The sequence below is a fragment of the Haliotis rubra genome, unplaced genomic scaffold, assembly GCF_003918875.1.
Source record: "Haliotis rubra isolate DU_JTF1 unplaced genomic scaffold, ASM391887v1 Scf81, whole genome shotgun sequence".
Taxonomy (NCBI): Eukaryota; Metazoa; Mollusca; class Gastropoda; order Lepetellida; family Haliotidae; genus Haliotis; species Haliotis rubra.
The window spans coordinates 2,337,428-2,364,447 of NW_025767535.1; the positions used below are offsets into that span (position 1 = coordinate 2,337,428).

At 39.5% G+C, this 27,020-nt stretch overlaps 1 protein-coding gene across 2 annotated transcripts in view; it reads right to left on the reverse strand.

Moving 5' to 3' along the window:
• Positions 1 to 27,020, reverse strand: part of LOC124261806 (5'-AMP-activated protein kinase subunit gamma-1-like) — a 455,838-nt gene that overhangs the window by 381,707 nt on the left and 47,111 nt on the right. Inside the window, exon 1 of one of the 2 annotated variants that reach the window (XM_046696181.1) lies at positions 10,517 to 11,292. The exons of the other annotated variant lie outside the window; for it this stretch is intronic. The gene's annotated coding sequence lies outside the window, so the exon portion shown is untranslated. Of the gene's footprint in view, positions 1 to 10,516; positions 11,293 to 27,020 lie in introns of those variants that run through there. 2 annotated transcript variants of the gene reach the window in all.

Genomic DNA, 27,020 nt, shown 5'->3' on the forward strand with positions numbered 1-27,020 from the left:
TGAAACATTACGCCACATTTTGTTGTATTCATGAGCAAGGAAATTTACATCTTATGGAAAATAGTTCCCAGATGTATTCAAAAATCTGAAGCTATTAACTTAATGTCTCCATCCTGTAGTATAAAATGCATAAAAAATACATACAAAATCATCAATTTGAAATGCAACTAATTATTAAATCGTAATATTATTCATGATAAATGTTCAACACAACTCCAGGATAAATGAACACAACATACTGGGTAAACAACTGGGGTAACATCACTGGGTATAATGCATAATAATGGCCTCGAGTGAGTTAGTGGGTGGATTTGGGGAGTGAGCGAGCGAGTGAGTTTCACTCCTACAGTCAGTAATATTCTTTCAGTGAGTGAGTTTCACTCCTAGTCAGTAATATTCTTTGAGTCAGTGAGTGAGTGAGTGAATGAGGTTCAGTACTACAGTCAGAAATATTCTTTGGTGTCGCAGTACAAAGCAATCTTCATAAGAGCTAAGGTAATCGCAACTCCCATACCTTAACAGACTCACAGTACTAAGGTTGCTTTGTACAATGGTGGCCTGTAAATAATAATGTGCACTGGCCAGTGACACAGAGGCGTGATATCACGTCACACACTGAAACCATTATACCTCTGAGTGGCAGAAACAAAATGGACCCGAGTACAATGTTTCAAAACCGATCTGGACTCAAACGTTCAATTCATTATCCACATATTTTAGTCTCCTTCTTGACTTCAATGAAGAAAAACTGCACATAGACACTGATTCATTTCTCGTTTGTGTTACACGTGTTAAATTCCAATAATCTCCTTTCATTCTGTTATTAGCAAATTGAAATGAGCATAATATTCACGATGAAGTGATATAATGCAACCTCAAGTGAATGCTTATGGTGTTTACCCATGAAGATCCGGGTTAGAATATTGTTCTTCAGTAACCCATGCTTGTCGTAAGAGGCGACTAAGGGGATCGGGTGGTCAGGCTCGCTGGCTTGGTTGACACATGTCATCGGTTCCCAATTGCATAGATTGATGCTCATGCTGTTGATTACTGGATTGTCTGGTCCAGACTCGATCATTTGCAGACCGCCGCCATATAGCTGGAATATTGCTGAGTGTGGCGTAAAACTAAACTCACTCACTCACTCGTTTATGGTGTTTGAAACTACTATTTCAACCTCAGCTCCTTGGGAAGTATACAACACAATAGAATCATGACTGTCAGTGAGTTTAGATTCTTGCCACTTTTAGCAATATTCCAGCAATATCACAGCAGAGGGACACCAGAAATAGGCTTCACACATTGTACCCATGTGGGCAATCAAACCTGGGTCTTCGGCATGGCGAGACAACGCTTTAACCACTAGGCTACTCCAACGGCCTGGAAAATCTTGAAGTGTTAGACATATGACCATCCTTCCCGGTACCTGTTTACTGTTGTGTGAACAGAGTAAATTTCGAATGAAGTTGCTTGCTTAGGAGACAAGGTGCACAACACCAGTATCAACCAGAACAAGTATCCACCTTTATGAGTGAGTGAGTGAATGAATGAGTATGGTTTTACGCCACTGTTAAATGTTCCAGCAATATCACAGCAGGAGGACACCAGAAATGGGCTTTTTACATTTTGCGCTTGTGGGGAATCGAACCTGGGCCTTCGGAGTGATGAGCTAACGCTTGAACCACTAGGCTTCCCCACTAGCCCTCACCCTTATGAAATAAGTCTAGACGAACATCAAGACTACAAAATAAAAATATTTGAATTTTTTTTACAATTTTATATCGCTGAATATTTGATAAGAAAAGAGCATTGAGAACCTCTTCATTTAAGATGTTAAAGAAATTTAGACTAGCAAACTATTAAAGACTTGTGCATAGAGTACTTTCTCTATTTATTTTTTATCTATTAGTGGCTGCTGAATGTCAAGAGAAACATTTAATGTCTGAAATGAGAATATTTCAAGATTCTTCTTGTGAAATTAGCTCATGGTATGACAGAAAGGAGCACAGAATGTCCCTTAATTCTTTGTATGAAACTGGAAAAATCTGATAACATTCAGGATGAACAAGTGACCTTTCCTTGTGAGTGAGCGAGTGAGTTTAGTTTTATGCTGCTTTTAGTAATATTTCAATAACATCACGGCAGGGAACACCAGAAATGGGCTTCATACATTGTACTCATGTGGGGAATCGAACGGGTCTGCAGCGTGATGAACAAACACTTTAACCACTAGGCTACCCCACCACATTTTCCTTGTGGATAACAACTTTTAGTAGAGGTCAAGTTACATAGGGTTTGTCATTCATGATTATTAATTCTTATTATTATCCTTATCTAGTGACATAGTACAGGGAATAATAGTGCTAGCCCACCATGCCACTGTTAATTACACACATATACCCCAGTGACACAAACTACGCTCCGGCCAACTGGTCATTGTTTAATCCCCATGACGCTGAATGCCAGTCAGGTTAGAACAAGCATAATGACATGGCAAGGGGTCAAACCTACAACCTTCTGCAGAAACTATCCACCAGAAAACACAGGTGGTCCAACAAATAATTTCAAATTTTGATAGCATGCCCAATCTTCATCTCCAGACAAGCATTCTAACACAACCTTTATCATCAGGCAGGAAGCATTCAAACACAACTTTTATGTCCAGCTAGGAATCATTCTAACACAACCTTTATCAGCAGATAGGAAGCATTCTAACACAACCCTTATCACCAGAATGGAGGCATTCTAACACAACCTTTATCACCAGATAGGAAGCATTCTAACACAACCCTTATCACCAGAATGGAGGCATTCTAACACAACCTTATCTCCCAACAGCAGGCATTCTAACACAACCTTTACCACCAGACAGGAAGCATTCTTACACAACCTTTATTACCTTACAGGAAGCATTCTAACACAGCCTTTATCACCAGACAGGCAGGCATTCTAACACAACCTTTACCACCAGACAGGAAGCATTCTAACACAACCTTTATTACCTTACAGGAAGCATTCTAACACAGCCTTTATCACCAGACAGGAAGCATTCTAACACAACCTTTATCACCAGATAGGAAGCATTCTAACACAACCCTTATCACCAGAATGGAAGCATTCTAACACAACCTTTATCACCATGTAGGAAGCATTCTAACACAACCTTTATCACCATGTAGGAAGCATTCTAACACAACCTTTATCACCAGACATGGAAGCATTTTAACACAACCTTATCGCCCAACAGCAAGCATTCAAACACAACCTTTACAACCAGAAAGGAAGCATTCTAACACAACCTTTATCACCATATAGGAAGCATCTTAACACAACCTTTATCACCTTACAGGCAGCATGCTAACACAACCTTTATTGTGAGACAGGCAGCATTCTAACACACCCTTTATTGTGAGACAGAAAGCAATCTAACACCAAATACAGAAACAATGTACAATCAAGGAACGAGTTCACTTGCTGCTGTACATAGTCATGATCAATCACAATGTCACAAAGCTCAACTATAACCACCACAATCAACATGGCAGCTTATTGTTTTCTCCCATTTCACATTTTAAAATATTCTGAGAATATATTGAGTTTTGGTCTGTACTGAATTAAGTCCATTCCTGCAAACAAAACATATTCAACTGTCTGAAAAACACACAGACATGGCGGATGGTATCTGTTGCAAATAAAATATCTACAGGAAGTCACAAAACTGAGTCTCTTGCTGCCAGTGAAACGTTCTATCTGACTTTGACACCTCTGAACTATCGGACAAGACAACTGTCACATGAATACATCATGTCTGTGTGAGTCAGTTTAGTTTTACGCCGCTTTTAGCGATATTCCAGCAATATCATGGCGGCGGACACCAGAAATGGGCTTCACACATTGTACCCATGTGGGGAATCAAACCCGGGTCTTCAGCATGACAAGCGAACACTTTAACCACGAGGCTACCCAACTGCCAGTATCATGTCTTAGCAACCATGGCTAGCTTGTCAGTGTCAAAGGGGATATAACAAAAGTCCTATGGCATGCAATTAAAGGAAGAGTAATGGGTTTCATGCCTCTTTGAGCAGTATTCCAGTGGCTGTTCAGCATGGTGTTGACAAACCAAGAAACATAATAGGGACAAACTGGGATTTGAACCCAAAATACTAGGTTTCTAGTATCCCAAGGGACACAACTCTCTCTGAAGTCGATTGTGGAGCCTCCAATGACTGGCCACTTGTGCCCACTGAAATTGGTGAGTGAGTGGGTTGATGAAAAAGTTGATGAAATAGTTGATAAGAGTTGATGAGAGTGTTGATGTGAGTGTTGATGAGAGAGTTGATGAGAGAGTTGATGAAAAAGTTGACGAAAGTTGATGAGAGTTGATGAGAGTGTTGATGTGAGTGTTGATGAGAGAGTTGATGAGTGAGTGAGTGAGTTTTTTTGTTGCTTTTAGAAATATTGCAGCAATATCATGGCAGGGACACCAGAAATGGGCTCCACATATTTTGGAGGTATAGAAATCATGTGGTGAGTGATTGATAGAGTGAGTGAGTGAGTGTCTCAGTGAGTTAGTGAGTGAGTGAGCGAGAATGCATGAGTTGACAAGTGAGTGAGTGAGCAAGTCTTTCACACATGAACACCTTACATAAGGAATTATTCGCACTTTTAACACTTTCAGCTCACAGGACAAGGTAATCTGTCTATGAACTTTCAGGGAGACAGTACGTTAGGTCTTTTTATACGGCCAAACATAATACCGAGAACGGGTCAGTCAGCCACCGAACACATATTTTTCTTCGAGGTCTGTGCAAACAAAGTCTTATGCGCTTCAGCCATGACACAGACGGAGCAGTACGACAGACAAACAAGACGTATTTAGCCATCACCTTGAATAAGACCCTGCGTTCAATGAGATTTATCTCACCTTGTGTTACAACCAGAGCAACTCATTATATCATTGCTGCTTTTTTTTCAATTATCTCTTGAAACAAAATATTTATCATTCAATGACTGTACAGACAGAATCCCTGAGGTTTTCCATTAATGCTTTATCTTGGGTATGAAAATATTCATCAGGTTTTTCACTTCTCAGTGGTTGACAGTGACAGCAATTTGTCTGTGGTCCAAAATTAACTGAGTCGCTTGGAGATCAACAAAATGGTGCTGACCAAAAAGGGTTTAAAAAGGTACTGCATCACTGTGCAGTTAAAACAAGAAGAGGTAACTACTGTTCCATGTCACATGGTTTAGGTAGTTCGTATTTTTAGAGTTTGGAGTCATTCTAATGTAGGTCGAAATATGTGAGCGCTTTTTCTTGCATTAACGTCAGACCAATTATATTTCTTGTTTTACATATTTTTGTCCTCAGTAAACCTAAAGGCAGGTGGGAAATTTAAAAAATAATAATAACCAGTCAAAGTAATATTCCTTTTAAATACTAAAACTGTTTTACTTTTGCCAATTTATGAAGTGCATATGGGGCAAAAAACATTCGGATTTTACTTCTTGAGCGGGGAAAATTAATTTTTTCTTTTTTTCTCTTATTCTATAAATAATACAACAGACAGATCCGTAAAACAAGAAATGAAATTGGTCTAGCCTCAATAAACTTTGCAATTATGTTTAAAATCTGAATGTTAACATGATGGCATCACTTTGGACAGAGGAAACAGCAACTTAAATGTAAAAACAAACAACTTTCCATTCCACATCACAGTTTATGAGCGACTGTATGTACCAGTATCAGTATTGAGTGTAGTTGGGGCCTACAGTTTTATCAATTTGGAGGTGCATTAATTTCAAGATTTACGGTATTTACTATTTTAAGAATCACAAACTAAAACTACTTTGCTCTGCCCCCAACACATGGACAACAGGACCTGGGCCCCGATTTCTCGAAAATACTTAAGTTTTTACTCAAATTTCAAACTGAGTTTGACAATTTGAAACAGCTGATTTTTTTAACTCAACTGCATTTTTTAAAATAAAAAATCCCAAACAACTAAGTAGCCTATCTACCCAACTCAAATTGTCTACTATGTTTGAGTTTAATATCAATATGACTCTGAGGGTGTGGGTTCGAATCCCGGATGGGACTCACCCCAACAAGAGTACTAGAATCTGTACTTTACTAAGAAAGTGTAATCCCAAATATAACATATGTCACATTTGACCACTTTCTAAATGTCATTGTGTAATCATAACTCCAAACCAGACGTCTTTTGAGGCATTTAGAAGTCGGTGTGAATAACTATGGATATACAACTTCTTTACTATTAATGTTAGCGACGTTTCGATGTAGCTACTAACACTGTTATCAAGCAATCCTGCATTTTGCAAAGTTTGCACATTTCCTCCAAAGTAAAGAGTGCTGTTGGACTTTTTAGTGTGTTTCCATCTACAAGAAGTGATACAGGAAAAACACTTGTTCTTTTTTGTTTCAAGAATTACGACAAAAACAACCAAGCACACAGCTGCTCAATGCAGCGTGAGTTGTCAAGAATCTTACGTCATTGATAACAGAGTACCGTATTTCTTCTTATACGTGCCGGTCTCCAATAAGTGCTGGGGTAAAGCAGCTCACTAACAATTACGGTAATTAGACCCAGTAAGCATAAAAGCGCTGGGCCTCTAATGAGTGCCGGGTCTGGAACTCTGTTGAAAAATAAACGCCTGTGCGCTTATTAGAGGAAATACAGTACTTGCTTCATATGAAAAGGGAAATTTGAAAATATTTTTTCCTTAGGAAACTGCTGCCTGAGAAACCTATCCTTTTATATTGGCTTGATTAATTGCTTCATAATTAGTATCTATTTTTAATTAACATTCCACTGCTGGTTGGATCACTTGTCCACATGCCTCCACAATTAGACATTAGGAGGACAGCCACTGGGCTGGGTGTATGAAGCAGGACAGATACATGGAGTACCCCCGTCAAGCAGGTTTACCTCGGAGACTTCTAGTGCGACCACTGCCCTCCCATGCACCAGAAGACTGCATGAAGGATCTGTCTAAACACTGAACATGCTGACTCCATCAGAGGCCATTAGGCTAGTAGTGGCTGTTATGATTACAGACACAATTACTGATAAAGGAGAATTGGTTTTGTCAAGGTCTCTCTCTCTCAGAGCACAGTGACATTACATTGTGTCATTTGTTTGACAGTTCTATGCATAGAGAGGGGGTGACGGATGAAGAGAGAGATGGGGATGCAATGAGACAGGGAGGCGGGAGGAAAAGGTGTAGCGGAGGAAGAGAAGGAGAAATAGGAGGCATAGTGGAATAAGTATGGTTGGGTGGGGGAAGAAGAAGGAAGAAGAGGTCCAAGAGGTATATTGAGGGCTGAAGGAGAGGAAGAAGAGGTTTGGTGGTGATGGTTGGGGTAGAGGTGAGGGAAGGAGAAGAAGTGTGGTCTTGGGGGGGGAGAAGAGGGGGATGGGGAAAGAAGAGGTATGATAAGGGAGAAAGAGGGGAAGAAGAAGAGGTATGGTGGGGATAGAGAAGGAGAAAGAAGAGGTATGGTATAGCGAGTGAGTTTAGCTTTAAGCCACATCCATCAATATTCCAGCTACATAACAGCAGTCTGTATATAATCGAGCCTGGACCAGACAATCCAGTGATCAACAGCAAGAACATCGAGGTATGGTATAGAAGAAAAAGAGGGGAGGAAGAAGATACATTTTGGGAACAGAGAGGGAGGAAGAAGAGGTATCGTACTGAGGGGAAAGAGGAGAGGAAGAAGAGGTTAGTATTGAGAAAGAGAGGAAGAAGAGGTAGTGGTAAAGAAACAAAGGAAAGAAAATGTGAAGGAAAAGAGAAGAGAAAGTTGGAGGAAGAAATTGAGGAAGAGAAAGAAAGGGAAAAATAGAAACAGTGAAAATGATTGTAAGACAGAATGAAAAACAGAAAAAAAGAAAAACCTATACAGACTGAGGTGAACTTAATTCATCTCATCATCATGAATTTACTTTAAACAAAAATCCAAGAGTATGCAATATACCAGACCAGCTGGCAATATCAAGCTGTGAAATATATCATCCATGTAGGATAGTTATCAGCACCAGACAGAGAAACACTACATGCTTGGTTTGGCTCACTTAACATGACATGTGGCACCGGGGACCGTCTCAAAACCCATCTAGCTATTAAAGCATATTGTTAATTCTGCAGCAGGAAAACACGATGCCTTGGGTCAACAGCTAAATGTCATAGACACTAAAGACGATAGTGAGAACATGAGATTGTCATCAAATAAATTAATAAATAAATTATAATAATGAATACATGGTTGAAAATTGCATGCAGTACACTTTCTAGAATATATATTGAACAAAACAAGCTCAGGATACTGAATATTTTTTGGGATAATTTTATGGAATTGAGTGCTCAGTCTGTACTACAAACTAATATCCTGTAAAATATTAATGCTCCATAATGTTTTTGTTTAGTGTCTGTCTGGGTGGCAGACAGGAAAGACAGTTGACCTACTTGTAAAAATGTCAAACTGTATTAATCAGAAGTTGTATAAAAACCATTTCATCATATTGGACAAATAACAGTTTTAACTCATGAAGTTAGAAACTGGTTTGAATATTTCTTATGAAAAACTAGAATTGACGTGATCTATGATTGGGACTTGTCATTGTTCATAAAGGGCATGGTGAGACAGATATTGTTTACTGTTCAACAAATGAATGACATGATTTTCAAATCTCTCTCAAAGTGTTTGCCAATATTTTGTATGACCCTTCCTAAAACTCCAAACTTGAGAAAGCAGTTTTTGATAAAATACACATATCCAAACACATATTATTATTATTATATAACTTAGGTAAAAGATTTCTTTCGTGACCTCCCCGATTCCCATACACAACACTAGGTGTAAATGTCGCCATTCTTTACCAGCACAAGTCCCAGTACTTAAATGCCATGCCTCACGTGATACTCATACCTGGTTTTAATGTCAATTATGAAAATAAAAAATGCGCCAACACAGAAAGACATATTTCCTGAACTTGCCAGCTGTGTAAATCTTAGCACTATTCAAAATACAAGAGAACATAGAATAATTTACGGGAAATGTTAATTTTTGTTAAGAATTTGACAGCGACATGTTTAACAATGCACAGTTTGTCCTGAGGATATGGAATATCTCTGCTGCAGTATAAGTACGTCATACAGATCCTGAAACAAACATATCCAAGAAAGTCTAGAATATGTGGCTATCCAAGAAAGTCTAGAATATGTGGCTATCCAAGAATGTCTAGAATATCCAAGAAAGTCTAGAATATGTGGCTATCCAAGAAAGTCTAGAATATGTGGCTATCCAAGAATGTCTAGAATATGTGGCTATCCAAGAAAGTCTAGAATATGTGGCTATCCAAGAAAGTCTAGAATATGTGGCTATCCAAGAAAGTCTAGAATATGTTTCTATCCAAGAAAGTCTAGAATATGTGGCTATCCGAGAATGTCTAGAATATGTGGCTATCCAAGAAAGTCTAGAATACGTGACTATCCAAAGAAGTCTAGAATACGTGGCTATCCAAGAAAGTCTAGAACATGTGGATATCCAAGAAAGTCTAGAATATGTGGCTATCCAAGAAAGTCTAGAACATGTGGCTATCCAAGAATATGTGGCTATCCAAGAATATGTGGCTATCCGAGAATGTCTAGAATATGTGGCTATCCGAGAAAGTCTAGAATATGTTGCTATCCAAGAAAGTCTAGAATACGTGGCTATCCAAGAAAGTCTAGAATATGTGGCTATCCAAGAAAGTCTAGAATACGTGACTATCAAAGAAGTCTAGAATACGTGGCTATCCAAGATAGTCTAGAACATGTGGCTATCCAAGAAAGTCTAGAATATGTGGCTATCCAAGAAAGTCTAGAATATGTTGCTATCCAAGAAAGTCTAGAATATGTGGCTATCCAAGAATACGTGACTATCCGAGAATGTCTACAATATGTGGCTATCCAAGAATATGTGGCTATCCAAGAATGTCTAGAATACGTGGCTATCCAAGAAAGTCTAGAATACGTGGCTATCCAAGAAAGTCTAGAATATGTGGCTATCCAAGAATACATGGCTATCCAAGAAAGTCTAGAATACGTGGCTATCCAAGAAAGTCTAGAATACGTGGCTATCCAAGAAAGTCTAGAATATGTGGCTATCCAAGAAAGTCTAGAATATGTGGCTATCCAAGAAAGTCTAGAATATGTGGCTATCCAAGAAAGTCTAGAATATGTGGCTATCCAAGAAAGTCTAGAATATGTGGCTATCCAAGAAAGTCTAGAATATGTGGCTATCCGAGAATGTCTAGAATATGTGGCTATCCAAGAAAGTCTAGATTATATTTTAATTTAAATAACGTGTTTTCTGTCAAATATGTTTATATCAGAGAGATGTTAGTCTATGTAGCCTATGAAATACAGCTTCCATTTTATACATGAGGATTATGAGGACTCCCCTGATATTAATACTAAATTTCAAAGTGATAAGAGTACAAAAATCAGGTACCATATCATCCTGTAGCACTGGTTCATCGGTGCTGTGATCGGTGACGAGGAACTGGAAGACAGGGGGTGATGTGATGTTGTTCGTGAGGAGGTTGGTGGGACGTAGTCGCGCCAACGCCTCGACAGGATGTTCATGGGGCTTCTTGGAATCCATGGTATATATCCAGGTAATATCCAGGCACAAATGGTGGTCAGCTAACACTGATGAGGCACTGACGGGCAATCCACACACGTAATCCCAGGAAAGTATTCCTTGTATATTCCTAGTCTACACACTCCTACAACTGCAAATCACATGAGTAACTTTGCACTTTTTGTAATTTCCTCCTAGCAATGTGTAAGTTTGTATATTTAGTGATCTCACCCTCTGCTAAGGTATCCCATGAGACCGCAGGATATATTACAGATGTGGATTAAGCTGAAGTTGATTCACTGAATTGTATTCCATAGATCTCGACCCAAGCCGGCAATGAAGTCCACAGCACGTTACACTAAGAAGGTAATCCAAGCGTGTTCTATCAGTCCAGATCAGGCTATCTGTGTTTCGGAATAAGCAGCCGTTGACCAATACTCACATGCTGATACACCAGCTGATCACATCTCGCCCATCTCAAGTCTAATGGAACTCCATTGACAATCTTCATTCAGTTTGACCAAGACAGCTGTTGGTTGAATGACTTGTGACAAGACAGTCCTTGACAGAGACAATGCTAGCAAACTGCAGCCTTACTGAAACCAGCCCTGATTGTGACAGACCTACACCACTACCACTACACTGTACTAGCATCGCTACACTACATGCACGAGAGAGGCACGGCGTCGTCGCCTCTACTGCTGTAACGAGCCCGCTATCTGTACACCGAATGTAACCAGTACAACAACCTGTCAGACAAGCCAGCACACACGACCAGAACACACAACCAGCACTCTCTACCGGCCCTTTGCCTGGTTCAGCTGTTTAAAGACTGGCTCAACACGTGCTGTGATCGCCCAGCCAGGTTATAGACTTTACATGCAGATTTACTCATGTACGACATTGTCACCCTTGGTGAAGATCAGGCTTAAGCAAACGTAATAGGTAAACAGTAGCACGTGCAAACGTCCATTGACAGGCAAGAAATATGATCTAACAGCACTCATGACTGAAATCACAGTTGCAACATGTGCAATGCCCTTTGAAAACGTAGACTGCAATGAATCTTCATATCATTTATGACAAAGGTTCAATTCAGTTGGGTTTCTATCACACTGTGTAACAGCATCAACCTAATTTTGTGTAATTGGCCAGCAGGAAAACTCAGACTCAGTACAGTTACACAGGCTCAAAGGCAGGATATTTTCACAATGGTTAATCAAAGTGGTATGGCAGGTTGCCTCATTTGTGGATATTTGAACTGATGTACAAAACCTGTTGAGGATGAAAAGAATGGGCATCAACTATTGTATCCATACAAGAAATACAACTCTGATCTCTTGTGTGACAAAGAGACACAAGGGCCATTTGACCAATTCATCTACATCCCTACCTGTTCAGGGGTTGAAAAATGCCATTGCCTAACACTGGGGTCGAGTGGAATTCTCCGGTTGGTCAAGTAAATATCCACATTAAACTTTACCATGGTGCAGTAGTGCCAAACTACTGAATGTTTTGATAGACGTACTTTGATGATGAAATAAAAATGCAATTGCTACCAATTGAAAAAGATTATTTGCAAAAGAAACCAAATTGTTAATTGTGGTCAAGTGAAGTTAATATTTGGTGGATTTTGAAAGTTTACTGGACCTGTGACAAGTGGAGTTATGAAAAAAATTTCAACCCCTACCTGTTCCCCACAAACCTAGCCTTAAAACCATGGAAAGACTTCCACCCGTATCCCCCCTTAAATTTCATTCTAGTAAAATCATATCACCTGAATTTATCCTCTGATAAGGATGAGTTTTAACATATTTCTTTAATTGTATCTGAACATACTGAAAGACAGACTTCTAAAAATGGCACTCAAAGAATTTTTTCATCTTTAAAATTTAGGGGGGATATGGGCGGAAGTCTTACCAAAAATACCTGGCCCTCTTCTAAGTTTGCCATTTACTCACCAAAATAGGTTCATTTCATTCAATAATACGTATCGTTCAAAACATGTTTAAAAAATATAATGAGCCCAGAACAATTCGTAATTTCAGAGCTGAGTCAATCTAGACTTGCCAAATCATTCAATTCTGAGTTTGACTATTGTTGTAATTTATTGTTGAAGGTTATGACAAACTACCTCAATCCCAGCCTTGTCTACCACCCCAACCACTACCCTACCCTACAAATACTCACTAACCCATCTACCAAGCCAACCCATCACCTCACCCACTCTTCTCACTACTGGGTGGTGGGGTGGCCTAATATGGCTAAAGTGTTCGCTCGTCACCCCGAAAACCCGGGTTTGATTCCCCACATGGGTACAATGTGTGAAGCCCATTTCTGTTTACTGAATATTGCTAAAAGCGGCGTGAAACCAAACTCACTCACTCACTCTTCTCACTACCCTTTTCCACTTGCCAGACATTCTAACTAATGAAATTACTAACTGGTGTATCAGTTGAATGGACCAGTGTATCTGTTGAATGTACCAGTGTACCTGTTGAATGGACCAGTGTATCTGTTGAATGGACCAGTGTATCTGTTGAATGGACCAGTGTATCTGTTGAATAGACCAGTGTACCTGTTGAATGGACCAGTGTATCTGTTGAATGGACCAGTGTATCTGTTGAATGGACCAGTGTATCTGTTGAATAGACCAGTGTATCTGTTGAATAGACCAGTGTATCTGTTGAATAGACCAGTGTATCTGTATAGACCAGTGTATCTGTATAGACCAGTGTATCTGTTGAATTGACGAGTGTATCTGTTGAACAGACCAGTGTATCTGTATAGACCAGTGTATCTGTTGAACAGACCAGTGTATCTGTATAGACCAGTGTATCTGTTGAATGTACCATTGTATCTGTTGAATAGACCAGTGTATCTGTTGAATAGACCAATGTATCTGTTGAATGGACCAGTGCATCTGTTGAATGGACCAGTGCATCTGTTGAATGGACCAGTGCATCTGTTGAATGAACCAGTGCATCTGTTGAATGGACCATTGTATCTGTTGAATGGACCAGTGTATCTGTTGAATGTACCAGTGTATGTTGAATGGACCAGTGTATCTGTTGAATAGACCATTGTATCTGTTGAATAGACCAGTGTATCTGTTGAATAGACCAATGTATCTGTTGAATGGACCAATGTATCTGTTGAATAGACCAGTGTATCTGTTGAATGGACCAGTGTATCTGTTGAATGGACCAGTGTATCTGTTGAATAGACCAGTGTATCTGATGAATAGACCAGTGTATCTGTTGAATAGACCAGTGTATCTGATGAATAGACCAGTGTATCTGTTGAATAGACCAGTGTATCTGTTGAATAGACCAGTGTATCTGTATAGACCAGTGTATCTGTTGAATAGGCCAGTGTACCTGTTGAATGGACCAGTGTATCTGTTGAATGGACCAGTGTATCTGTTGAACAGACCAGTATATCTGTTGAATAGACCAGTGTATCTGTTGAATGGACCAGTGTATCTGTTGAATAGACCAGTGTATCTGTATAGACCAGTGTATCTGTTGAACAGACCAGTGTATCTGTAGAGTGTATCTGTTGAATAGACCAGTGTATCTGTTGAATAGACCAGTGTATCTGTTGAATAGACCAGTGTATCTATTGAACAGACCAGTGTATCTGTTGAATAGACTAGTGTATCTGTACAGACCAGTGTATCTGTTGAATGGACCAGTGTACCTGTTGAATAGACCAGTGTATCTGTTGAATAGACCAGTGTATCTGTTGAATAGACAAGTGTATCTGTTGAATAGACAAGTGTATCTGTTGAATGGACCAGTGCATCTGTTGAATGGACCAATGTATCTGTTGAATAGACCAGTGTATCTGTTGAATAGACCAGTGTATCTGTTGAATAGACCAGTGTATCTGTTGAATGGACCAGTGTATCTGTTGAATAGACCAGTGTATCTGTTGAATAGACCAGTGCATCTGTTGAATAGACCAGTGTATCTGTTGAATAGACCAGTGTATCTGTTGAATGGACCAATGTATCTGTTGAATGGACCAGTGTATCTGTTGAATGGACCAGTGTATCTGTTGAATGGACCAGTGTATCTGTTGAATAGACCAGTGTATCTGTTGAATGGACCATTGTATCTGTTGAATGGACCAGTGTATCTGTTGAATAGACCAGTGTATCTGTTGAATAGACCAGTGTATCTGTTGAATAGACAAGTGTATCTGTTGAATGTACCAGTGCATCTGTTGAATGGACCAATGCATCTGTTGAATAGACCAGTGTATCTGTTGAATAGACCAGTGTATCTGTTGAATAGACCAGTGTATCTGTTGAATAGACCAGTGTATCTGTTGAATAGACCAGTGTATCTGTTGAATGGACCAGTGTATCTGTTGAATGGACCAGTGTATCTGTTGAATAGACCAGTTTATCTGTATAGACCAGTGTCAAACTCCATCTGTTTGATAATTTACCAACAAAGTCAATGAAGAAACAAATCATTCCTGATCAATAGCAACACTTGGACAGATTATTTCTGACTACCGAGCCTTTTTCCAGGCCATCCACCACACAATGTGAATAACCTCAAGTTATCTTATCAGCATGTTATTACACGACCTTACATGTCAATTGTTCAAAGTCAAGGGTGATTCTTACAATGAATCATCAGGATTCAAAATTCACGCTAGTCTGCTGGCACAAGAATACTTAATTGTGTCGGTGACAAGGACAAATGTAGTCATCGTTACTAGGACTAAATCGGGGCTCAAATTCTTAATTAATTCTCAATTATTCATTTTGCTACAATCTGAATATATCTGACAAGAAACATAAACAAAATAACTTTTTTGGTCAAGACCATTAAGGTAAGGTTCACACTAATCCTCTGGACCAGTCTGCAAAATAACACAAATCTACTGACTCTGTCAGGGCTTACACAAGTCTTTATAAGATGACGGACAAGTTAGACTAACACTTACTCTCTGGATATATATAATTAGATAGAAACAGTGAGAGTTTAGTTTTACACCACTTTTAGCAATATTCCAGCAATATCACGGTAGGGACACCAGAAATATGCTTCACATTCTGCCCATGTGGGAAATCAAACCCAGATCTTCGGTGTGACGAGCGAACACATTAACCACATGGCTACCCCATCGCTCTTTGATAGAAACAAACAATTCCTTTTTAAATTGAATAGGAGCATCAGCATTGAAGGAAAACCTGCTTCATTTATGGATTTAGCATTACAGAAAGGGCTATGCAGAGGGGAAAATAATGAGGTTCAGAGACTGAGACAGACTAATGACAACAGAACACTGTCCTTTCACAAATAGTTCTGCTTGGATTTGTGCTGGAGACAATAGTTTTATCCGTAACAGCTTCAAGACATCATGACATTCTCGGAAACAAGGAGTGAACTAACAAAAATACAATAAAGTTATTTAAACAATTTTTTAAAGAATTGAAGAATCTAGCATGTCCGGAGAATAAATTATAATTGATAATAATGTTTAAACATTACTTTTAGGAAACATGTATTTATCCTACACTCTACTTGAAACTAATCCATTCATCAGTAATGTTATCACAGCAGTAAACGTGGGCTCCACGAAATTCAAAGCCTTTGAAAGGCTTTTCAAGGTATCTGTGGTCAAATTCAAGGCCCTCGAAAGGCTTTTCAAGGTATCTGTGGTCAAATTCAAGGCCCTCGAAAGGCTTTTCAAGGTATCTGTGGTCAAATTCAAGGCCCTCAAAGGCTTTTCAAGGTATCTGTGGTCAAATTCAAGGCCCTTGAAAGGCTTTTCAAGGTATCTGAGGTCAAATTCACGGCAAGTAAATAACAAAAGCAAGATGATAGATATCATGATTTAACACACTATATTACACATCATTTGAGGCTTGGGGGCGATGGGGTAGCCCAGATGTAAAGTGTTCGCTCATCAAGTCAAAGACCCGGGTTCGATTCCCCACATGGGTACAATGTGTGAAGCCTATTCCTCTTGTCCCCTGCCGTGATGTTGCTGGAACGTTGCTGTAAGTTGTGTAATAACTCACTCACTCACTGTAATGATATTCTTAAATACCCAAACTATCACTGGCGTCAGATTGAATGACCTCTTAAAGGCAATACCATCTGGTCAACAGACACTGCTCCACACACTGTGGTTTAACACGCCTCAGCAACATTCCAGCTTTATGACGTTAGTGTGTAAATGATAGTCTGGTCCAGACAATCCAGTACTTGCTTCAGTGAGACGCATTCCACCCTAATGGGATTGGTCACTGAGTGGTTAGAGTGAGTGAGTGAGTGAGTGAGTGAGTGAGTGAGTGAGTGAGTGAGTGAGTGAGTGAGTGAGTGAGTGTGAGTGAGTGAGTGAGTGAGTTTAGTTTTACGCTGCATTCAGCAATATTCCAGATATATGGCAGCGGTCTGTAAATAATCGAGTCTGGGCCAGACGATCCAGTGATCAACAGCATGAGCATCAATCTGCGCAATTGGGAACCAATGACATGTGTCAACCAAGTCAGTGAGCCTGACCACCCAATCCCGTTAGTCGCCTCTTACGACAAGCATGGGTTACTGAAGATCATTTCTAACCCGGACCTTCACGGATGCTGAGTTGTTAGAGCTTTCACTGATCCTGCCGAAGACCCAGGTTCAATTCCCTTACTTGTGTTCAATGAGCTTTCCCTGCAATGATATTTCTGGAATATTGCTAAAAGTGGTGTAAAACCAAGCACTATCACTCCTTTCATCTGACCACCCAAATCTCTCATAACACCATTGTTCATCTGTCCTGGCATCTGTAGAAAGAACTGGGTAACCATTAACTTGGAGGCAGGCATTCGCTCGCCATGACAAAGACCCGGGTTTGATTCCCCACGTGGGTACAATGTGTGAAGTCCATTTTTGGTGACCCCCACCGTGATGTTGCAGGAATATTGCTAAAAGTGGCGTAAAACTAAACTCACTCACTAGAGTAAGTTTGGTTTAACGCAGCTTTTACCAATATTCAAATGATATGTCAAACTGATTTTGGTTTGTTTGTTGTTTAATGCTGTACTCAGCAATATTCTTAACTTCATTTGAGCAGCATACATGTGTGCTACAATCAGGCTACACTAAGAATCTCTAGATTTTAAAACTGGGATGTAAATGTGTTAATTAACCCCACCTGTGGCTTCCCCCATAAATCTGACCAATGCCATAACAATATCCAGTGTGTTGTCTGTGTACATGTTTCACCAGCTGGTGGATATGGCTTCCACACAAGCCCACTGACTGAGTAGTACATTGAGTTAATTACTCATGTCAATCCAGTCATACATGGCAATGATACAAGCACTGAACAGTGAACAGTATGTACCATGTTGGCAATGATACACTGAACTCTATGTACCATGTTGGCAACGATACACTGAGCACTATGTATCATGTTGGAAATGATACACTGAACACAGTATCATGTTGGCAATGATACACTGAACCTATGTATCATGTTGACAATGATTCACTGAATACTATGTATCATGTTGACAATGATACACTGAACACTATGTATCATGTTGGCAATGATACACTGAACACAGTATCATGTTGGCAATGATACACTGAACCTATGTATCATGTTGACAATGATACACTGAATACTATGTACCATGTTGGCAATGATACACTGAAGACTATGCACCATGTTGGCAATGATACACTGAACACTATGTACCATGTTGGAAATGATACACTGAAGACTATGTACCATGTTGGCAATGATACACTGAAGACTATGCACCATGTTGGCAATGATACACTGAACACTATGTATCATGTTGGCAATGATACACTGAACACTATGTACCATGTTGGCAATGATACACTGAACACTATGTACCATGTTGGCATGTTGGAACACTATGTATCATGTTGGCAATGATACACTGAACACTATGTATCATGTTGGCAATGATACACTGAACACTATGTATCATGTTGGCAATGATACACTGAACACTATGTATCATGTTGGCAATGATACACTGAACACTATGTATCATGTTGGCAATGATACACTGAACACTATGCACCATGTTGGCAATGATACACTGAACACTATGTATCATGTTGGCAATGATACACTGAACACTATGTATCATGCTTGGCAATGATACACTGAACACTATGTATCATGTTGGCAATGATATACACTGAACACACTGAACACTATGTATCATGTTGGCAATAATACACTGAACACTATGTATCATGTTGGCAATTATACACTATGTATCATGTTGGTAATGATACACTGAACACTATGTACCATGTTGGCAATGATACACTGAACACTGTACCATGTTGGCAATGATACACTGAACACTGTATCATGTTGGCAATGATACACTGAACACTATGTACCATGTTGGCAATGATACACTGAATACTATGTACCATGTTGGCAATGATACACTGAACACTATGTACCATGTTGGCAATGATACACTGAACACTATGTATCATGTTGGCAATGATACACTGAACACTATGTATCATGTTGGCAATGATACACTGAACACTATGTATCATGTTGGCAATGATACACTGAACACTATGTATCATGTTGGCAATGATACACTGAACACTATGTATCATGTTGGCAACTATACACTGAACACTATGTATCATGTTGGCAATGATACACTGAACACTATGTATCATGTTGGCAATGATACACTGAACACTATGTATCATGTTGGCAATGATACACTGAACACTATGTATCATGTTGGCAATGATACACTGAACACTATGTTTCATGTTGGCAATGACACACTGAACACTATGTATCATGTTGGCAATGATACACTGAACACTATGTATCATGTTGGCAATGACACACTGAACACTATGTATCATGTTGGCAATGATACACTGAACACTATGTATCATGTTGGCAATGATACACTGAATACTATGTACCATGTTGGCAATGATACACGGAATACTATGTACCATGTTGGCAATGATACACTGAATACTATGTATCATGTTGGCAATGATACACTGATCACTATGTATCATGTTGGCAACTATACACTGAACACTATGTATCATGTTGGCAATGATACACTGATCACTATGTATCATGTTGGCAATGACACACTGAACACTATGTATCATGTTGGCAATGATACAGTGAACACTATGTACCATGTTGGCAATGATACACTGAACACTATGTATCATGTTGGCAATGATACACTGAACACTATGGTATCATGTTGGAAATGACACACTGAATACTATGTACCATGTTGGCAATGATACACTGAACACTATGTACCATGTTGGCAATGATACACTGAACACTGTGTATCAGGTTGGCAATGACACACTGAACACTATGTACCATGTTGGCAATGACACACTGAACACTATAAACACTGAAAGTGATCAAGTCTGGACCAGGCAAACCAGAAGCTGAGGGCATGAACATTGATGGACAATGACAGGTATGACAACAGCCACCTAAATGCCTGTTCATACTGTCAGCTCTTCTGATAAACAGTGATGTGTGGGGGGCTACCCTGTTCTGAATCTCCAGGAACTGTGAATCTGTCGCCAGTCACTTCTTGACCCCACGCTGACCCTGGGGTCACCATATGATATCTCAAATCTCAATGACCATACGTATCTATTGTCCAGTTAATCCATCTGCCAGTTCACACACGGGCTCGTGAGATTATCTATTCCGATAAAACTTGCTGTGCCTGTAGCTAAACCAACTGATCAAGAAGGTCATACAACCATATACCAAGTTATAAAGTCAATGACACTTATTTCGACATTTAACACAAAGCAGAGTAAACTTTGCTTTCATCTTTCACTGCTTGGATCAAGATCTCACTTCTCTGAAGTTCACAAAAATGGTGAACAAAAAAAAAGGGACTTCAATCTTCTTATTCACAAAAACTTACAAGAAGTCAACTTTTTAAGCCTTAAAAGGAATCTTCAACTTCTGCAAGCGGTGTAACAGTTTGAGTGTAAATATAGTTACACAAATGAGGCCACAAAATTATTTGATTCATTTGACTTAAAGATTGGGTGTGGCTTAATTTCAAGCCTCCATTTCAAAGGAAACAACGTGAAAAGCGTAATGCATTAACTTTTTCCTCTACTTTCTTTAGATATGACAAGGCCAATCTTGTCATCACTCGTTCAAACTACTCAAAACTGAAGATGATCGAAAGCCACTTGGATTTACCTTGGCTGTCTTTGATGGATTGAAAAAATTGAAAATAATATTTCAGTAATAACAAAGGCAATTTATATATTTTGAATAATAATTGGGACAAGGATGTGTTGACCCCTGGGGCATTTGGGTGATGAGTAATATATGAAGCATTTAAGACACAATGGAATGGACAGGGCTAGGTTCTGGCACTTGGATAATTGCCAGGAATATCAGTCATTGTACACTCAAAGTGAGTGAGTGGTTGGTTTGTTGTTTAACGCCACACTCAGCAATATTCCAGCTATATCACGCGAGTCTGAAAATAATTGAGTCTGGACCAGACAATCCAGTAATCAACAGCATGAGCATCAATCTATGCAATTGTGATACGATGACATGCGTCTATATGGGGACATGAGGGAGTGGGAGTGGGGGAAGGTACTTCTCTATGCAGAGGTGAAGTCCTTGACCCTAGAGTATACCCAAAAATTTGTGAAGATATGGATTAGAACTGGTCTCCTGCAACCCATGATTGTCGTAAAAGGCGACTAACAGGATCTGGTGGTCAGGCTCACTGACTTTGTTGACACACATCTTTGTATCCTAGTTGCGTAGATCAGTGCTCATGATGTTGATCACTGGATTGTCTGGTCCAGACTCAATTATTTACAGACCTCTGCAATATAGCTGGAATATTGCTGAGTGCAGCATTAAACAACATACAAACAAACAAAACTTAAGTGAGTGAGTGAGTGAGTATGGTTTTACGCCGCTTTTTAGCAATATTCCAGCATTATCACGGCGGGGGACACCAAAATGGGCTTCACACATTGTACCCATGTGGGGAATCGAACCCAGGTCTTCAGCGTGACGAGCGAACGCTATAACCGCTAGGCTACCCCACCGCCCCAAACAAAACTTAAGACTGTGGACTTCTTTATGTTTGTGTTCCTGTTCTTCAGCAACATGATCATGGGTTTTATCAAAGTTGTACAAATCTGACACAAAACTTTTTCCCCTAAATTTAACCAACATACAGGGGTATGACTAAAACACTGAAGAACATGACGTTCAATCAAACTCACTAAATATCTCCATCCACCATCAAGTATAAGTCGGATCGTGAGTCACATAATGGACCCAAAGTTCAGCACACCTCACACTCCTGCAACAAAAACATTGCCATACATTTCCTGACAACTAATCATTCTACTTTTCCAGCCAGGGCGTAATATCGAAGTATATGTTTATCCCCCATTTCCTGATTCAGTACATGTGTCGGTGAAGTTCATTACACACGCTGACTTTACGTACATGAGTCATGCCTTGTTTTGAAACACCCAACTGCTTTGTTCAGACTTTTTGTCACACTGCTTATAATTACTTGACCCTTACATTTGATAAATATGATATATTAACAGGTCAGGTAGATTAGCACCCTTGGTAAAAATATTGAGCAAATATATTATATAAATATATTAAGCTGGCTACGTGTAAAAGGGCACAGATGTCAATTAAATTTATTCACATCAACAGTGTGTAAATTTATTCTGTTAATTCAAACACAAACATGAAAAACAATTGAAAAGAATAAACTGAAGTCCAAAAATAACATTTCAGTAGATTGTATTTCCTAACTGTCCCTGCAGTTTGAGCCATGGCAGCATGAGTGAGTGAGTGAGTGAGTGAGAGAGAGTTTAGTTTTACACCATATTTAGCAATGTTCCAACAATATCACGGCAGGGTACACTAGAAATGGGCTTCACACATCATACCCTTGTAGGGAATCGAACCCGGGTGAACACTTTAACCACTACAGTCCGTTTGGCTCAAAAGCGGACCGATGAATTGCAATCTAACTCGAAAACTAATAAACATAACATACTCAATGAAACACTGATCATAATCAAAACATCATACCCACTCTTTGAGTTTTTTGCAGAATTTTTGTCCTAAAAATAAAAAACTTGTTTAACAATCTATCATTAAAATATTGACACAGTTCACTGTTTGTTACGAGGGAGGAGTGCAGAGAAAGGGACAGCCAGGTGTGCGAGAAGCACGTTCACAGACAAAGTTATTTATTCATTAACCTGTGCTGTGCCGTCTCCATCCTGTCTCGCACACCTGGCTGTCCCTTTCTCTGCACTCCTCCCTCGTAACAAATAGTGAACTGTGTCAATATTTTAATGATAGATTGTTAAACAAGTTTTTAATTTTTAGGACAAAAAAAGATTCTGCAAAAACCTCACAGAGTGTGTATGATGTTTTGATTATGATCAGCGTTTCATTGAAACGGACTATAGGCTACTCTACTGCCACAAAGCATACATGAGGGGAGGTGAAATTGGGTTTTACGTCTTGCTTGAGAATATTTCGCTCATATGACGACATGCATACGTGTGTATGTGTATGTGCGGCTGCTTGTACTAGCCCAGACTGAAGCTGGTTTTATAGTGCTAGCTCACTGAGATACCATGCCTCAGTGAAGCATGAATACCCCACTCAGACACATTATACTGACTCCGAGCCGACCAGTCCTATTAATGTCGAGCGCCAGGCAGGGACCAACAAGTACCATATTTTAACGTCTTTTGGGATGACGCGGTCGGGGATCGAACCCGCGACCTTCCGCTCTCTGGGCGGACGCTCTAACCACTACACAATGGAGGTGGTCAAAAAAGCATACATGAAGACCAATATGTAGATATACTCAAGTATGAACAAGGTTGATATCTGAATAAAATTGTTAATCTGCAAAATCTTTTGCTCCCTATTATATATTTTTCATTCCACCTGTGGAGATTCTGAGTAAGGATATTGGTCCCAAGCACCCAAAACCCATGCTTGTTGTAAGAGGCGACCAACAGGATTGGGTGGTGAGGCTTGCTGACTTGGTTGACACATCTCATCGTATCCCAATTATGTAAATCGATGCTCATGCTGTTGATCACCTGATTGTGTGGTCCAGACTCGCTAATTTACACTGACTGACTGACTGAGTTTGGTTTTACGCCACTTTTAGCAATATTCCAGCAACATCACGGCGGGGAACACCAGAAATGGGCTTCACTCATTGTACCCATGTGGGGATTCCAACCCGGGTCTTCGGGGTGACAAGCCAACGCTTTGACCACTAGATAACCCCACCGCCCCTGCTAATTTACAGACCGCCACAGCAGCTGGAACATTGCTGAGTGCTGCATTAACAACAAACAAATAAAAACGAAATGGTTTTCAGCTCACTAATTAATAATGATATTTAATACCATTTCAGGGATTTACATAGGGTCCCTGGGACTCATACTCTTAATTTTCAGGGGTCCTGGACAACAAAATGGGGGGTCCCAGACACTTAAATATTATTATTAATACTGTTATTGTATTGTGTATCATGATCATCACATTGTTACTATAACCCAGCTAGTAGCAAACTCAGTGATAACTTATTGTCACTTGATTGGAATTTTTACAAAAAGGTAATTGGACTTTATCTGAGTCCCTGTGGACGCGCTAATAAATTTTGTTGTGTCCATTGTCAATTCTTATGCGTATAGGATGCAGAAATTCGCGTCCTGTAAATCCCTGCCATTTTGATATTTTTTAAACCAATCAGTTTTAAGAAACATACCCAGTTTGGTGAAAGAGACTTATTGACCCCCTCTTCCTATCAACATTTCTATTTGTCTTCTAATTAAAAACGGACCACATGCCATGTATCCCCCAGTTTGGCACTTGTAACCTTGTAGCTGCTGAACAGTAAATGCTTCTTTTTCTGAAGTCTGGATAAATATAGACGGACTTATCTGAAGGGCTTGTACCGCCAGAATGTCATTAATCATTGACAAGATGACATAAACCCAAGTGGAACTCAACAGATGAATCTAAACTTCTGAAATTCAGGCTAAACAGGGAGTGAGTGAATACACTTTTATGCCACTTTTAGAACTGTTCTGTCACTATCACTGACTAAGTTTGGTTTTACGCCGCTTTAAGCAATATTCCAGCAACTTCACGGCGGGGACACCAGAAATGGGCTTCACACATTGTACCCATGTGGGGATTCAAACCCGGTCAAATGCTTTGACCATTAGGCTACCCCACCGCCCTCTGTCACTATCAAAGCAGGGTACACCAAAACAGGTCATAACATGAAGTATGTAGGTTTTCAGTGTCACAAGTGGGCAAGTTACTGTAAATTTTATTTTTATGCCGCTTTTAGCAATATTCCAGCAATATTGCGGGGGACACCAAAAATGGGCTTCACACATTGTACCCATGTGGGGAATCAAACCTGGGTCTTCAGCGTGACTAGTGAACACTTTAACCACTAAGCTACCCCACCGCCCCAAACAGTGAGTGAGTGAGTTCAGTCCTTGAACAAAATCTAAATTTGACTTCTGCCCAATCCATTGTGATGCAAAAGTTCAAAATGAAGCAAGTCTAGACTTTCCTCATGTACTGAATGTCATGGGGCAGAGGGGGTAGCCTAGTGGTTAAAGTGTCCGCTCATCACGTCGAAGACCGGGGTTCGATTCCCCATATGGGAACAATGTATGAATCCCATTTATGGTGTCCCTAATATGGTGATATTACTGGAATATTGCTAACAGGGGTGTAAAACTAAACTCACTCATTCTGATTCTCCTATCTGACTGGGTCTCTTTTTCAATTTGACTGGAATAATTCGTTTCTATCAAAATATATTTTTTCAGAGACAGCATTAGTCTCGTGATATAACACAAATATTGATGACCACGATATTGAAGAACAATCATTGTAATAATGCATCAGCTGATTTCCTTAACAAACTATCATGTCAAAACTGTTCGGTTTTGTGATGCTTGCATGCATCTCATATCATTTGTCTACTGACATTATTATACAATATTCATTTTGTAATACACGACACAGAACATATACCACATAATGCCACACCACATATTCCAGTGTACGGGGCTCCAGATATTAGGACCGTATCGGTGTATGTACAGATAAAAAATATGCGTGATACGGTAGGAAATAATTCAGAAAACATAGCAGATACACACCACAGCAAAGGTGTATGTTGTTGCATATATGAAACGAAACACAAGATTACTGATACTCCATTAAATGTACTCTTAAGGTTTTCCAGTACACCTGATGTTGAAATATTATCTGGAGCCCTGAGTGTATAAATATCATCTGACGCTGATGTAATGGCAACCTGCGGACATCTCCAAGGAAGGATTAAACTTCCATGATGTCCACAAAAACAAGTCTCTCGGATGACATAATCATCAGCTACTGCATTAAGACAAACATGGACACTGACAGGAACAAGATGAGAAGAAATCCATTTACGATCCCCAGGTTATCGATACTTTCAATAATGCTACATTATCATAACCCCATTCTTGAGGAAAATGCATGCTCAAATATATTCTCAACTCCCTGGGGAGATTACAGGACATACTGACACCTACTTATTGAGCAATGCATTATTATGTGTCACATATATATGCACACTGTATCAGATAACGTAGCGACTCGACCATACAGGTATCAAGTCTTTGTTTGCTCAGCCCACTCGATCTGTGGCACGTTTAATTTAAACCACAAGTCATATCCTATGCAGATGAAAATGTTTTCCAAACATATTGGGTTTTGTGTATTGTGGGGTTTAAAAATTTGAGGCCAGTAGGTCAAAAATACAAAAATATACGAGATTAATTTTCAAATATTGAGGGGGAGTGGGTGGGAGAGGTTCCTCAAAATGTAAATTGGGTTGGAAAAAATGGGGCAGACGGAATACAGAAAGAAAAAAACAGTTACCTCCTCTCCATTATAGGCACAGATAATTATATTCATCCTAATTTTATATTGAAGTTTCTAACATCAAATTTCAATAGGTTTTAGGCATATCACTGTAAACAGAGCATTTCTTTTGATCCACAGTTTATGAAGTTTTGGGCATTAAATTTGGAATTTTTTGGTTACCAGAGTATAACAACATTTGACTTTTCATTCATTCATCTTTAACTTTTTTGAGTCGACATTCATAAATCACATGTTTTAAACAAGGCTGGCCTAGAATAACTATGTTTGCAGATAGATTCAAATATTGCATTACCGACATTATTTACATAATCCTTGTTAGTGCAGAGCA